The 17,096-nt window shown below is 38.9% G+C and overlaps 1 long non-coding RNA gene across 1 annotated transcript; it reads right to left on the bottom strand.

Moving 5' to 3' along the window:
* Positions 1 to 240: 240 nt before the first annotated feature.
* On the bottom strand, positions 241 to 7,551 carry LOC120714792. The gene is made up of 3 exons (XR_005691509.1): positions 7,374 to 7,551; positions 5,177 to 5,867; positions 241 to 1,734 (listed from the first exon to the last, which is right to left on the bottom strand). It is a non-coding gene; the product is annotated as an uncharacterized LOC120714792 (long non-coding RNA).
* Positions 7,552 to 17,096: the final 9,545 nt, after the last annotated feature.

Below are 17,096 nucleotides of genomic sequence, written 5' to 3'. Positions count from 1 at the left end.
GTCTGCGTTAGGTCTAGTTCTGTCTTTTTAAATGACCACCTATTGTTCAGCCTGAGATTCTTTGATGGCTTTAACGCCTTAATACACCTAAATATAAAAACACATGATGTCATTGAGGCTAGATGTTCAAATAGTATGCCTGCTAGGGATATGCCTAATGACTAAACGCTTGTAATGAGTGGCTTTGCATGCACATACACATTTAGCACTGTAAGCTCACTTCTTTCTAAGCCTGCCATATCAGTCTTACCCCTCAGGGCTGTGGAGTCAGTCAAAGCCATTGGGAAGCCAGCTGAGGGGCCTCAGAGCACATAGTACACATTCTGCGGAGATAACGCTGTGACATACAGACACATGATGCCTCAGAGAGAGACGGGCTGACTGACAAGCACTCGTCTCCTCTTATACGACTGCCTGTCAGTATGTGTTCATCAACTGGAACCAGTCTACATGGCAGGAGGACATTTCTCCCATGCGCATTACTTTTGCAAAATGGCTTTGCTGACCTGACAACACAGGCAGGAGTAAAGTCAGTAGTTATTGATGCTGTTTACTGCACCTAAGGGCCTTAATTAATCACTTTAATCCTAGTGGAGAATGAAATACAGCAGTAAGCAAATTTAACCTTTATTAAACATTTAACGTAACATTTTGCATTTACTCCAAAGCAACTGACTCACCAAAGAATTTACTCTTTGAATATACTGTGTTTTTCCTGCAGCACATGTCCTTCCCGTCTTCTCTCCTCATCCCAGCAGGCACTGTTTGAATGCCACAGAGTTGTCAGTCACCTTTACAAGGTATATGTGGTCTGCGGTCCCAGGCTGTGCTCAGGAGTCTCCTCTCTTATTACAATGTCATCTTTGGTTTGGAGCTGTGTGACAAAGGCCCCTTTCACGGGTGCTGCAAGTCTCCTGAGTTCGATTAGCTTGAAATTCCACTGTTCCGGATGGGAGGTTCCACAGGCCTCCAGGCACATGTGAAGTCAATGACGAAACGTAGCCTCCCTCTCCTGCTTTATGAACACCTACTGTACAGTAACAATGACAGCCAAGGTTTTCTGGTTAAAGCACCAAGGCTTGACTTCCTGTAAAATAACTTTAACGCAGAATGTCCGAAGGATACATTCAGTTTATTTTGCAGCCCTTGAGCGACATTTGTGGAAAAAGATATATCCAATGAAGAAAAGCATCAGGAAAGAAACTGCTCAATTTAGATGATTATGTCTGTTTTGTTTGACTGCTGCATGTTTATTTGACCAGCAAAAAAGACCTGACAACTGACAAACTCATCACATTTGTCGGTAATGAGCAATTGTCGGTGGTAGGTGGGGTGTGTGGGCTTTGTTATTGTTTGCACACAATTGATCTCACACAGATTTCACTTCATGCAATTTCCACCTGCAGACTACTTTTACAAAATTGCCTATTTAATAATAATCTGGCAATTCTGTTTAGTGTCAGATTGAATCATATCAGTAACAGATAATAGCCAAAATACATTATCCTCAACTAATAAAAGCCTGGTGACAATATCTGCAATATCGTTTTTTTCTGGTTACAGGATGCAAAATACAACATCAAATGACATAGCATGACTTAAGTAAGAAATTAAAGGAGTTATACAGTAATTATTATTGCAAAGTGTTAAGCTTGAAGATGCAGTGAGTGGTCAGCGAAGTATCCCCATTCGTCAGTGTCTGATTTATCTTTGCAGGACCTGATCCAGAATTTTCTGCAAGACAAGAAAAACAACAACGCTACGCTAGCTCCTGAGAAACAGATCAAAAACATATCTGTCTACTCTTAGACCTCCCTTCTCTTTTAAGAACAGTTCAGCGTCACTCAGGTAAGACTCAGGCTGCCAAATTGGCTTTCACTTCCATCAGCTTCACCGCTGAGAAGGCTAAGCTCAGGTAGGGGGAATAATTATAGCTTGCTTCCTGACCATACACCCCTGCTATGCAATCATGCTTCTCTTACAGTACTACACAACAGCTGAAATGAAATTTCAGCCAGCATTCACAACCAGCCACCCTCTACACTGTGCTATCAGACCCTGCTGTGAGTCTTAGCTGGGCTCCCCCCTGTGTGTGCATGTGTATGTGTGTGTGTGTGTGGGTTGGAGAATTTCTGATGAAATGAAACCTCTAAAGCACACAGTGTTTGTTAGGGTGAACACACTCCTTTTCTCTCAGTCTCTGTGGTTGGGCCCAGCTAATGGCTTCATTTGAGAGGTGGGAAGGTCACACTGGCATCATAACTGCTCCATTTCACCAGGAAATAAAATATTCTCTTACAGAGCGATTTGACATCACACTTTCTTCTACAGTTGCTCGCTGTGTCAGTAAACCACACGACTGTGATTTACTGTAGATTCACAGTTTTCTTAAAAATGAAAGGGAGGCCTAAGGCAAAACGGTTCCCAGCATGCCTACACAGTGGCAAAGAAGAAATAAGCTTTTCAATTTTAGCTCATATTGAATAAGATCATGGAAAAACATGTGCACACACCGTTTCGCTCTCTCTCTCTGTCTCTGTCTGTCTTTTGTGCACGCACACACACACACACACACACACACACACACACACACCGAGACTGTCATAATTGTGTAATTATCTGTAAGAGATTGGAGACATCTCTTCACATCTCTTCACATTTTTCACATCTCACCTGACTGACAGTGAATTCATTGTTCTGGTTATGTTAGAGACTGAAGGCTCGATCATAAGGGAAGCCAAATGGATCTGTCTGACACCGCATGTCCTAAATATATCATTCATTCGCCACAGGCCCCTAACAGCTGAAGGATGTGGATGCTTCTACATCTTTCAGCTGTGCTGCATCATGTCAGCATTGCCTAATGGATATAAGCTTTTGTAGTGCTAGATTTTTCTGTAGCAGTGAAAGCCAAAACGACATGGTTGTGTAAAGGATGAAACAGGCTTAGCTGTAATGCAGTAATGATTTTGTTCTGGCATGACTGATAAGAAGGTTCTTTAATGCTTTCTGATTTTTGAACACACCGCAAATAACAGATTTCAAGCAAATATGAGGATTTGTGTTTAGATAGACCTTAATGTTGAATTCATACACTGGCGATACTCCACAGTGAGAAATGACAGAAACATCAGCAGTTGAGCAGTGACCTCTGGTGGACAAGGATCAAACCACGCTTCATTTTTAGATGCGGACACTATATTCATTAATCAAGATATAATTGCAGATGGTTAAAGACATCTGAACATATATATTATATTTTGTTTAAGTTGGTTTTTCTGTGAAATGGTTTGCTTTTAGCTTTGAAATATGCTAAAACATGTTAACATGCTGAAGAATGACTGGCCTCTTGTTTTTTTTTTTGGCTGTGTGTGCTTATGTTTCCATTAATTAATCCAGTCAAATACAACTGAAAATACTGAAACATTACTTGAGTATACAGTACTGTGCAAAAGTCTTGAGCCACCCCTCATTTATTTATATTTTGCTTTAAAGGAGCCAGACCTGTACTTTTTTTTTTTTGAGTGGTCTTGAGCAACAGTTCTCCACGCTCTCAGAAAGACTTTAAAAGCTTTTCTGCGGACGGTGACTGCCTTTTTTTTTTTTTTACTCATTTTCAGTCCAGCAGCTTAACACTTACCTAAGAATCATTCAAAACGGCACCTAAGTCAAAGGATGAACCAGGGTTGTATATACATTTTTGCAAAGAACCAATTTTAAATAATATCTTTAGGCACTTTATTACTTGACACCTGCCATAAAAGTCATACCTTGTTTCTTTCATTGAAAAATGCCAAAGATAACACAATTTGACAAGCATAAACATGTATTTTTGGACCAACAAGGTAAATCCTAATGAGCTATTGTCTGAAAATGTGTTATATCTCAGCATGATGTGCAGTGTGTCCTTAAAAACTGAGAAAACTGGACAACTGGAGGACAAAAGAGAAAGTGGCAGTTCTGAAAAACTACAGTAGTATCTGAAAATCATGACCTAAAGAAATTTGGTGAAAAACATTTACAGGACCTGAGAGGTGGACCTACACCTTCAACCGTCTCAACAATCTAGTTTTCAACAAAGTCTGATTACAAATGGTCTCAGTGAGAAAGAAAGGGAAAACAGGGAGACAAAACTAATGTATCACTTAAATTGGATTGAAAATCAGTGGCAACAGGTCTTATGGAGTGATGAACCAAATTTTTACACTTTGTCTCAAATTGTTAATATGTATGGAGGGGGTCAGGATAGAACAACAGAAACAGTGAGTGTCTCCATCTGTAAAACAGAGTGTACGCTATGCATTTCAGTACTTTTAGATTTTGATCCACCATGCAATACCATCCAGAAAGCATCTGAATGGTACTGCCAGTACAATAAAAGCATAGCTGGATAGAAAAACACACAAGTGTCATGGATTGGCCTCCAAGCAACTGAGCTTCTACATTGTTGAAGCAATGTGAGATCATCTTGACAGAGAATAGAACAAAAGGCAGCCAACATCCAAGAAAGAGCAAGAGACCTGGAGAACTATTCCTGAAGACTACTTAGAGCGATTCAAAGAAAGCTTACCTAAAAGAGTGAAGGCTGTGTTGAAGAATAAAGGTGGTCATACCAAAAAACTGAATTTTTAAGCTTGTTAGAGCTGTACAAACTCAGTTTTCAGATCTTTGCATTCGGTTCAATACATTGTTGCATCTCTAATGTTAAACAGCACAAAATATGTATTTAAAAATGAGCAGTTTTGGAGTTGTATGGGTACAACTATCAAACTAGAGAGTGGGGCTGGAGCCTATCCCAGGTGGAGTTGAGCTAGAGGCAGGGTACATGCTGGACTAGTTGCCAGTCCATCCGTAGGCTAACACAGAGAGTTCCTCACTACCGCAGCCAAATTAGAAACACCAATTAATTTCACGCAAATGTCGCTAAACTGTGGGGGGAAGTGAGGCTATCCAAAACCAGAACAAAGACTTCCCACCTGACTAGCAGGTCACAATCCAAAACGTTCTTGCTGTGAGTTGACGCTATACTAATCTGTGCCCCACCATGCCATCCTTTGGATCAACCCTTCTTGTGTTTTCTTTTGTACTTCAGGAGCATTTTTAATGTTGACAGTTTTCATGCACAATAATCAGTGTTCAGGACTGATTTTTTATACCAAAATCACCCAAGCACTACCTTTTTAAAGACTTCGGCCCGCAGTCTGTTGGCTTGAGATACAGCCCTTCTTTTTTCCTCCTCCTTTCTCTTTGTCACCTCTGGCAGCATGTTGTAAATCCTACAGACAGAAAAAGGCATATTCATACGCAGCAGGGGAATATAGTATCAGAAGTTTGAGGGTGGCTGAGCTATGCCAGCAGATTGGCATACTAGAGATGAGGTTTTATCTAGTGAGACCACAGCCAGTGAAAAACCTGGATCCATTGATAAACAGGTCTCGCTCAGACTCCTTTTTCATTCCCGCAACTACAGCCAATTTGTCAAGAGATCCTCCAAGCCAGATAATGTTGCTTTTGAAAAAAATTTACAATGGGCAGCCATCATCTGATCAGGTGTGCCTTTCCAGATAAGGGAAGAAAAAAAAATAGATAAGGTATACAGAGGAAAGCTCATATCTCCTGCCAAGACATTTGGGCGTCAAAGATCTATTGTATCCATACAGCATGCATATGTGTGAATGTGCATTGTGTGGATGCATCCAGATATGACAAACAAGGGTGATGGATTGTGCTGAATTAAAAAAAAGCAAAGTGCAACAAGAAGAAGAGTGACAATGTCTGACTCGGGTTTGATCTGAGAACTCACCGTCTGGACCTCAGCTGCATCTCTCTACTCGATATAGACCTCTCTCTAGGCTTGAAAAGGTTATCTAGGACACCCACACACACACCCACACACACACAGACACACACACAGGCAATAATATGACGCACACACACACAAACACACAGGAATAACAAATAAGAATTAAAATGTAAATGAATCTCGCATATGTAAATGAACACTGAGGGCTGTGTGTGATCTCTCTGTTTCAGACAGTTACACACACACACACACACACACACACACACACACACACACACACACACACACACACACACACACACACACACACACACACGGACAGATATCAAACCCACACACATGCCAAGCACGGGCATATCTAGTCCTACTAACTCTGTTTATAATTAGAATCCAAACTTCAGTCAGAGATGACTGTGAGCTATTCATGGTTCCTAATTTCATGACCCCGCCATGACCTTCCAAAACAAAATTCAGAGCCCAGAGATGATCTGAAAACACATCCCTCCTAACTTCAGAAAAAAACAGGCTGTTATCCAGCAAAAAAAGCCAGGAAATGATTATTATGGGATGTGTTGCTACTCTTAAAATTAGGATGCATTTATGAACATTTGATATTATGTGACCTGTGGAGAGCTCATATTCCACCAATGTAATAAAATCCCACATTTTTCAAAAGCACAAACTGGAGATTAATGCTCAGAAAAATGTACATAGAAGCCAATTTCTTGCACAGTGAACACCTTTATGAACCTTAAATAACCCAACCACGATTAAAAAAATACACATCATTATATGTATTTAAAATTATACTTGGCATTGCGTATGAATGCTTTTTTGATGAATCTTTTTTTTAACTTGAAATAGCACAAAACAAAACCAAAGGATTATTATGGTCTATTTTTTGAAACTTTTTTATTTCCTGCATGCAGAAAACAGTGCTTTAACCGATCTGCAGTACCAGATAATGTCCAGCAGAGAGCAAAGTTGGATAAACGCCACTACACTTTAAAGGGAATAAAATGTAATGTCCTCCCCTTTGTTTCAGTCCACCCCAGTTTAGATAGGTTAAAAAGAATTATTGGAGAAACAATTCACAGTTCCTCAAAATGCCAGCAAAATTCAATATGGTATGGCTACGAGCTTCTTATTTAATTATTTCTCACTCTGTGTGTTGGAGGCTGCAGTGTCTCCAGAAAACTACACTGACTGGAGGAGCTTTCATCGTAGTGCTTCATGGGTTTGATGAATGTTTCTGTCTCTGTAGAAGTGACAGAAGAGATGGGATACATGGTAAAAGATCAATGTAGGAGATGAGGGCCTGCTGTGGACTGAATCCTATCTGATCTGCAGTGTGGATTGCCTGCTGTTGTCGCAAGAGCTCCTGCCTTACTTTTACTTCCACAACCTCCAGGATCTTTCACTGTGACTTAGAGCTCCTGATGTGCTGCTGTCATTTTACAGCAGAATCAAATCATTCAGATTGGTGGGCCAATAAGTATGTGACATTATATTCTACTAAGTGGCTTACTTCTGCTCCAGGTTTCGACCTGAGTTATTCAGCTGTGCTTACCGCTAAGTGGATCTGGCGTGGTGCAGTTCCTCTTTTGCTTGACACGATTTTCCCTAAGGCCCTGCACCAGGTCTGGATTGGAGTCCTGCAGTGATTTCCTTATCCTAGCCCTCTGCTCCAACCTCCTCAGTCGACCCTGAGATCGGCTGATGAAGTCTGGTCTGAAGAGCTCCAAAGCCTCCTGGGGTTGGGTGGGGAATATATATACAGTAAGCTGCTTGTTTGTGGGAAGAATAGAGTACAACTCATATACACTAATCCTGTGGAAAGAGAAAGAAAATCTTCACTGGGTTGAAATCTATTTTGAAAACATCCCTAATCTACATCTTAACCTTGGAAAATCCTCTTCACAGCCTTGTAATGGCTAGGAGGTGGAGGCAACATGGAAATATTATGCTTAGCTTTAGTGGAGATAAAGGTAGAAGAGCCTTGCTCACAGGGGGAAGCGGAATCCTTTAAAAAGCTTCACAGAACTCATTGGATCTTTACTCATCACAGCAACAAGATAAAACTACAAAAATGCTTTCAAATAGCAAAAAGAAAAAAGGGAAACTGTAATTATTAGTTTTTTTCTTTTTTCTCCTTAACTTGTTGAACCCATGTGCCAAAATATGTGAAATGTAAAGATGTGGGACCATAAGCACAAAGCTGGGGGCGGTATAACGAGGATTTAATTTCGGGCCAAAAACAGAAGTACAAAATAAGTCTAAACTCAAAGAATTAAGCAACGAATAATCCAGAAGCACAATCTGACGAGGAAACCTCTGATGACAGGTGGTATAACGACAAAAGAGTAAGTAAACTGATGTAAGGAATCAAAGAAAACCAATCTTCAAACTAAAACAGGAAATAAACGACAAATACTAAGAGTCTCATGTAAGACATGATGGAGAGGGCAGTACAGGCACGATCAGAAATTAGAGAGAGATGGATGAGAGACAGGGAAAACACTGAAATGCAAAAATAAATAAATAAATATACAAGAAACAAAGCACTGGATTGCAAACAATAAATATTATGAGTAGGAATCATAAAGTAAGACAGCAACAGAACCAGAACTGGGTCTATATAGATATAATACAGAAAGCAAAACATAAAGCTGAAAGATATAAAAAAAAAACAACTAATGTTTTCAGAGAAACTCAAGGACCAGGACTGAGGACCGTCCTCATCAAGTTTTTTGAATTTAGGATCTTAATGAACACATTTGAGTTTAACTTTTCGTTCCTTTATTATTCTAAACGTGAGTTTGATTGCTTGTGATGTGGCTGAGTCTTTGTTTTCTGTTTTGTGATCCTGTGTCTGGGTTCATGTATTCATTGTTATCCTGGTATGCTGACACTTTTAGTTTTTCTGTATTATGTGAACTCTGGTCTGTATGGAGAAATGGATTCCTGTTTTTTCATTATTTTTTCATTACTATTCTAGTATCTTAAAGTTTCACTTGGGTATCTTTGTGTTTATGGAGTTTGAATGCCTGTTAAAATGATTTACAGTCTTAGTTTCGGGTTGTGAATCCTCGGTCAACTTTAGTTTCTCAGCCGAGCTGATTATTTTTCACGAGTGTAGTTCCCTTAGTGTTTCTCTGTTTCTTCCCAATCCGTCTCATTTTATTGTGTTCTCCAAAAGTTAGGTTATTCATGTCTTGGTGTTGTCTTCTTTTAATTGTTTGTTAATTTACTGTTTTATTCTGATAGGTGGCTTCCTCCGTTGATTAGAGTTTTACTTCCTGTCTCTTTATTGTCCTGATTGCATTTGCCTACATCTCATTTCTCTTCTGTTTCTCATCCCCAGCCTGTTTTCTGTGTATAAATAGCCCTGCCCCATCCTTTGTTGGAGTGTCTGTTTTACTTTTTTGCTTCCCTTGAGTAGGTCTCTGTGTTTCAGTTTCAGAGGTAGACTTGATAATAAAGCTTGCTTTTATTCTGCTTTGTGTTTGAGTCTGCAAGTGGGTCCACGTTTGAACTAAAATGTAAAAATGAGAAAAACAGCTAAAGTAATAAAAAAAAAATCTCTCAAATCACCCATTGAGATGATGCAGCTGTTGTACAGATGTTCATTTCAACAGGAAAACAAATTAACGCTCTCTGTGTGGGAAAGCTTAACTGAGCAGTGTACATATGTAAAACTTGACTAATGAGGATTTTAAAGGCTACACATGGCACATATACTGCCCTCTTCCATCTTATGTGGTTGCATTGTGACAATACCAAACTGCTTTTTGTAGTATTTTCTTCCCTCCAAAACAACCTTTGGTCGTGGTTCTGTGCCTTGTAGAATAATTATTTGTGAATTTCTATCCACAGTAGCTTCACTCACCTTCAACATTTTTCTTTAACTTTGATGGATCAAAAGGAGTGGAAAGAGAAGAAATTTGGAAGTCAATTTGCCACTGGAGGGTCTGGTCTGTTTTTTTTTCTTTCCTTGAAATTATATTTAATAATATCTTACACAGCTGAAAGAGTGCCTGAAATCATTTCAGTAAAAACACCTACAACACCCTTCAAATAACAAAAAACAAAAAAACAAAACAAAACAAAAACTGGGTCACTGTGTAAAAAATAAATAAAACAAAATGCAATGCCTTTCAACCAATTTGAAACCCTAAATTTAATTGAAAATGAACAAACACAACATACCAAATACTGAGGCAAAAAAATGTTTTTTTTATGACTTATGTGCTTATTATGAATTTGATGCCAAATTTTGGAAAACTTGTGTAAAAACTTAATTTACAAAGTCCTGAAATTTGATTTAGTACAAAAACACAATTTTGCATTTGAGAAACAAAGTCAACAAGGCAAAAACTGAGTTTAAATGTCAACAATAAAGTCAAACATTTGAGAATAAAGATCTATCTACACTGAAAAAAAGGGATTGGCCAGCTCTTGGATTTACGTAAGCATCTCGCGTGTATTTAACACAATTGCTTACAAAAAGTAAGTCAATAATATAGCAATGTTAAATCCCGCTGCACTGCACGGGTTTCAGTCTCGCGCTCTTTAGATCGTGGTTTCAGGAAGGCATCCATCTCAGTCAAATCGAGCAGCCACCTCTGCTTTTTTTGGTATACCAAAAAAAGTAAATTGGGTGGTTGTTACATTAAAAAAGTCTAACTTGTAATTCGAACACAATAATTTCATGTTTCTATGAACGTAATTAAATCATGAAGGATCTGTACGAAATTCAACAACTTAATTTGTTCTTGTTGAGATGACATGATACAATATAGTAAGAGTGGTTCGTTGCTGAACTCATGGAATTCACAAGATCGCACAAGATTTCAAACTGCAGGAAAATCACTGGAGTTATAAGAGGCAGACAACTACACACGCACCACATGCATGCTATTGTTATTTATTGTGGATTAACAAGGGCAAAAAAAAATATTCTGCATCAAATACAGGAAATCATAGCTTTCCTGCATTTCGTAGATTGTTGGCATGCTGGTTAGTGCTGTTGCTTCACAGTAAGAAGGTCTTGGGCTAGTTTGAGGTGGTTTCTCTCTGGGTATTCTGGTTTCCTCCCACAGTTAAAAGTCATGCAGTTATTAGAGTTAGGGTTAACTGGTGATTCTAAATTACCCGTGAATGTAAGTGTAAATGGTTGTTTGTTTCTATGTGATAGACTGGTGAGCTGTCCAGGGTGTACCCTGCCTTGTAACCTATCACTTCAGGGTTATTTCCCAGCCCTCCTGCAACCAGGATAAAGATAGGAGGATCGTAGCTGTTGTAGACCCATTCAAGTTTTATGGTAACTTGAACATTATGTAATATGAAGACAACATGTAGTATTTAAGTGACCAAGTAGTATTGGGGTAAAAGTTATTGAATAGTGTTGAAATAAAATGACAAAACTGTGAAGGATTAAAATATTCCAAGAGCTCAACTTACTTCATTTGAACATGTTTCAATCGCGTTTTATGAACACAAAATGCACAGGTTTACTGAATATGAAAAAGTTGTGCTGATTTAACTCAGTTGTTTAAGTTTCTGCCAAAGCAAAACATTTGTGTGCAACCAATGTCCATTATTGAATCAAGTAAATCCAACATGGCCTTTTTTTTTTTTAGATAGATAGATAGATAGATAGATAGATAGATAGATAGATAGATAGATAGATAGATAGATGCATATATTAGACCATGTTTTTCTATAGCCTTATGTAGATACAAGATCTCTTTAAATTTGTAGAAGTACTGATGCATATGTGCAAAAAAGCATTAAGTACTATTAACTGGTTACAATTCTGTCATTCATGCTATAGGAAAATTTGACCCCTCTGGCCATTTGTGGCATTGCAACAACAAACAGCTCTTGCAGCCAACAAAGCATTTTTCTGAGTATTACCAAAAATAGATATCTATGAGACTGTTGTTCTTAAACATTTCTGTTATGATGTGGGACTCCATGGAGGTTTCATTTCAATATAACCTCCCAAATAAAGGTCAATATAAACTCTGAAGGAGCTTTCTTAAAACAAACAAACAAATAAACAAACAAAAAACAGTATAGAAAAATGGCTCATACTTGAAGGCTGAGAGTCTTGGGAGTGCCTTCTAGAGTCTTCAGTGGGGAATCATAATAACAGGTCTTATCCAAAGTAGGAACTCTTTCAGTTTTCTGTGGAACAGTCATCCTTTTGCCCTTTGCAGGTCTCTCTTGCTTGCTCCATGTTTCAGAAACCACTTGACGGACACAGAAAAAAGTGAAATTTAATTTGGCGAGTCTTGTCAATCAAAACCAAAATAAATTTCAAAGAGCAAGATGATTTTCCCCATTTCACAAGCAAAAATAATTTGAAGTTGTGTTTGTGTTAAGCGGTATCTTTTTGCAGTTTGTTCCAGTTAATTTCTTTCCGTCACTGTAATAAAGATTTCACAGTATGCTTAAGCTCCAGCTAAACTTTTATAATTTGCAAAGGGATACACACACACACACACACACACACACACACACACACACACACACACACACACACACACACACACACACACACACATAGACAGAAAAACCCAGAGGGAACACGAGTGTGGCCCATGAATAATGTAAAAGATGGCAGCGCATCCATCCACCACCCATAACCCCATTCCTGTAGCTTTTGTAGAATATATATCTCCACTGAATACCCTGCCATAAGCGTATGGCATGTATATAGAGCACTATTACAAAGTAGCGTCACCGGTCAAACTATTTCTATAGGAGGTAGCTTTCCCTCTTGGTTTCACTATAAATTCCAGTGAAAAGGAAATCATCCATTAACAGCCTTTCATCTTACATCAAGTGAAAAATATAAAATGAGTACAAAGAACAGTCACTTAGAATGTAAAACAGTGATAAAGTAAAAACCAGAGGAATTTCACCAAGGAGATGATTATTTGTCTAGGACCTCAAATGTCAGTCCTATAGGCCTTCTGGGCTCCTGCCTATAAGCAAGTGAGGCCTTTTAGTCAGTTTTAGAAGTGCAGATATGTTGGTTTTTATACCTTTGTACACATCCTGTTTAACTGCTTCCCCATTTTTTCTGTCTTAAACTAAGATAAGATATCTGGCTACTGTAACTTCATATTTCGGGATTTATTCAAACATTGCACAGATAAGACTACCTCTAAGCAGGAAAGCAGTCAAAGTGTGTGTTTTAAGATGGCGTTTGAAGTGAAATAGTTGGTCTCCTACACCAAAAGACCAAATTTTGCATTTAATAATAGACCATGTTGTAGTGTAGTGTGACACTGAAAATCTCACATGTGCTGAACAACTCTGTTGTTTTGGGGCTGGTTTGTTGTCTTAATTGCCATTTTCTAAAACAGAAAATTCCTCTGTGGCATAAACACAATTACATTTTTTTTTTTAAATAATCTTTTCATAAAATCTTGTCCTGACTTCTTAAGAGATTGGAAGATTCTTAACCCCCCCCCCCCCCCCAGTTTATTTTAAGTCTATTGTTAAGATATGCAGCAGCAAAGTGTGAAAAGTAAAAGGAGGATGAAAGAAAGTGTTTGCACTTTAATAAAACTTGCAGTTGAGCTGAGTGTGTGCTTGTATCAGCTGGGATTTATTTAAACAATGTGAATGTACAGTAGGATAAGTGTGGTAGGTGTGTGTGAGTCTATTATGCATGAAGTATAAATCAAAAGGTGACAGGCAGAGTGAAAAAATGAGACTTTCTACCCTCCAAGACCACATTTAGATTACTTTCACACCTACAGAATAATGCGATCTTATCTACAGCAGCTTTAGAATATATATAAGGCAGTCAAAGGAGTATACAGATCAGTTGGCATGGCCACTTTAAATGTTTTAGACTTGTGAATCAAGGTGATGAAATTCATACCTGAGCCAGTTTCGAAAGTGTGTTGCCTGTGCCTGAAATTTCTCCATGCAGAGAAGCTAGCCTCATCTGCATTCCCCTTCTGTGTGCCAGTCTTTGTGTTTGAGGGACCTGGCCCTCTGAATGACAATAATCCCAAAGTATTACTGAGGCAGTGCGTGTCTGAATCCTCATTCTTGCTGTTAACACCACAAGCGGGTGGTGTTCGGTTGAACCTGTAGCCCCTGTGCTTTGATAGAGGGCCTCTGCAGCGACCCGAACAGCTCTCTCGGCCATTATGTTGGTTGCTGTCCAACACGGCTGCTCTGGATTTCGGATATCCCTCATTTCTTTTGGCTGGTTTGCTATCTTTAGAGGATCTGTGGCAGGATGAGGTACCAAGGCGAATTGACAATGTAGACCTACACAAAGCTGGTTTACATGCTCCTTTCCCCTGTAGCTCCACAAGGGAAATACAAAGTGGCTTGTCCAAAAACACAAAGGATCTAGTGCACCTCAGAGGCACCTCGTGATAAATACAAGACCGGTAAGAAGGCTGTGAGGAGAACAGGTTCTTTACTGAGCCACCAATCACTTCCTGCTTTCTGTCTTCCTCTGTATAGCTCAGTCTGCAGTGCACAAGTTGTACTTTCTTCTTTCCGGGATCTTTCACTGCCAATCCATCAGCTGGTGAGTAGGCCCGTCTGAAGTCACTTGGCATCAGGTAGGCAGGATTTGGTCTGCACACGTTCAGTTGGGAAACTGAGACTCTCATGGTGGGTTTAGATTGGGCTCTTCTCCCAAAGGTTTCTGCCACTTCTGGAGGAGTTGCTAACTTCACAGGTTGTGTTGGCGTGGATATCTTGGAGACTTAAAGTGATGGTAGGACCTTATGGGCTGCAGTGAAGAAGGAAGAAAATGTCTCTGTGGACTCTTTACAACCACCTCTGGGGGTATCTTCAGTCTGAAACAAGGTGGAAAGTCCACTGAAGATATCCAGTAACTGTTGCCTGAGAATAGACCGTCTCTGCTGTTGCTCTAAGAGACACTCGCCTCACACTTGCCTCTTACCCCCACCACACACCCAGCGACAGGACATTTCTGTGCAGTGAAGCGGTGATATCCGTATTTGAGGGCTATGAAAAGACAGAGAAAAGAAAAATGTCTTGTATCAGAGTTGTGCTCCAAGTCTTCATTTAATACCCCTGCAAACCAAGAGGTTCTGTAGTTGAAATGAAACAAAGAAAGACTGCAAATACAAAGATATGAACTGCTGTAATGTGACAGGGCAGACTTATCATCTGCTCTCCTGTGCTACTTGTTTCTTTATCTGTTGCTGTTTCCATGACAATGTGCAAATTGATGGACAGCATGTGGGGACAAATTATCCATGACATTTAAAATGAACAATCCAGTTGGTCCTTTGAAAAACAAAGATCAGTGCCTTCCCTGTTTCTATTTCAAACTTCACCTAAAAAAAGAAAATCAAAGATCGAACAGGACAGTTTCTGTCGCTGTACGGATACTTTACCGGTTAATATTTTTTTTCTTCTGATCGTCTTTGAAGGGCAAACTATGAAACATCTTCCCCAAACATCCCTTGAGTTGACTCACATCCTCGAGAGCTAAATATCAGGAGACGTTTGCACAAATATAATTTGGATTAATGAATGACATTTCCTCTTGCTTGAATGTTATCATAAACCAATATTAAAGAAAACTTTAAACATAATTTAATTAGATTTAGAAATTCCTCTTTAATCCTCAATTTAAATGCTTTTTGTTGAGAATTAAATGTTAAGATTTGATTTTCCACTTACATCTTAAAGTACAAAATACCACAAGTACACAGTGAAAGATCGCACTGTGCAGTAGCGAGCTCACCGATATTTGCAGACACAGTTTACGTCATCGGTCTAGGTCACAAGACCTCAAATAAGTATAACAAGAGCTGTTCATTGATGTTAACTGTCAGTAAGTTTGGAAATCTCCAGCTGTGGAAACCTGCTGACATCGACCAGCTGTCTTATAATTCTTTCATCTGTCAGCTCAGTACAGAGAAAACATTAGCACACTGCGGTTTCTGATTTTGGCTGCACACACCACGTATGACTTAAAAGAGAAGTCCACTTCAAAGGCACACTCCTCAACATAAAATGCAATTATCAGACTTACCCACTCATCACAAAAGTACACCTATCCTGTCACAGAAAATGGTAGTTCCGTTAACACTTCAATATCACATTATTCACTCCACTTTATCATGCCATCATTTATTCCACGCTCGGAGCCATGCTCATTCCCACCTAACAGCATCCAAAAGAAAAATCTCTCTCTCTTGCTTTCTGCTTTCCAGCTCAGCTGACGATGACTCTGCTAACATAGCTATCTGCCTGCTTGGCTGGCACTTTTTGGATAATGTCTTGACAACGTACAATAACCTAAATGTTTTGTCCTATTGTTTCAGAAGGCAAAGAAAAAGGCTTTATCAACTCATTTTATTCACCACTGAGCATAGTTCAGTTTTTTAATCATGATACCCAAAGTGCACTGCTCTCTAAACAAAGCCCAATGTAGTTATTACAGTCATTAAAACTGAGATTATTATGAATGGAGGCGTAATTTACTCAAGCACACAGAGCATTCTTTCAGTGTTATACAATGCTACAGTGAGACCTTGCAAATATAAGTCTCGCTGTTGGCCCGTTCAGATGTTTGCATGAATTGTACAGAGCATATTATACAAGGGAAGTAATTATGTTTACTGTGTGTGCTCCACTTTGAGGTGAATCACTTGGGAACTGAATGCAGGCCCGAACAACAACGCTGAAATAGAAATTAATACATACATGGTTTCAGCCCATTTTCCCTTTGATTTATTTTCTCCTTAGCCAACAAGTGTAATTGAAATTATTTGAATATGCAGTGTTTGTTAAAAACAAGATATTTAAGAATTTAGATCATCAGGTGACTTTTTTGACAATAAACATGGTAACATGAATTTAAAAAAAAACAAAAACGAAATGACCAAAAGCTTGAATCTCTTTTAATGGACCAGACCCTTTAGGGGTGCCAGAATTTACCGATATTCGTGATGACTGATATGTTAAAGATATAGAAATATAGATATCATGTTTACATTTTGTAAAGTATCAAATACTTAAATTATTCAACTACTCATTAATGCAAATATCTAATCTGTCAATCACCCTCCAGTTCACTGAATTTAGGCACAAGACAAGAATCGACTGATGCTGAAATTGTTCAAATGGGAAAGAAAAGTGATTTAAGTGACTTTGAATGTGCCGTTGCTGTTGCCATGTTTCAGCAGATCTGAGAATTTCAGAAACACCTGATCTCCTGGGATACACAATACAACAATCTTTACCGTTTACAGAGAGAAGACCAAAAAAG

This window comes from Simochromis diagramma, unplaced genomic scaffold (assembly GCF_900408965.1).
Source record: "Simochromis diagramma unplaced genomic scaffold, fSimDia1.1 OVJJ01000421.1, whole genome shotgun sequence".
Classification (NCBI taxonomy): domain Eukaryota; kingdom Metazoa; phylum Chordata; class Actinopteri; order Cichliformes; family Cichlidae; genus Simochromis; species Simochromis diagramma.
The sequence above is the reverse complement of the archived record's forward strand: the minus strand, read 5'-3'. Positions and strand labels throughout refer to the sequence as shown.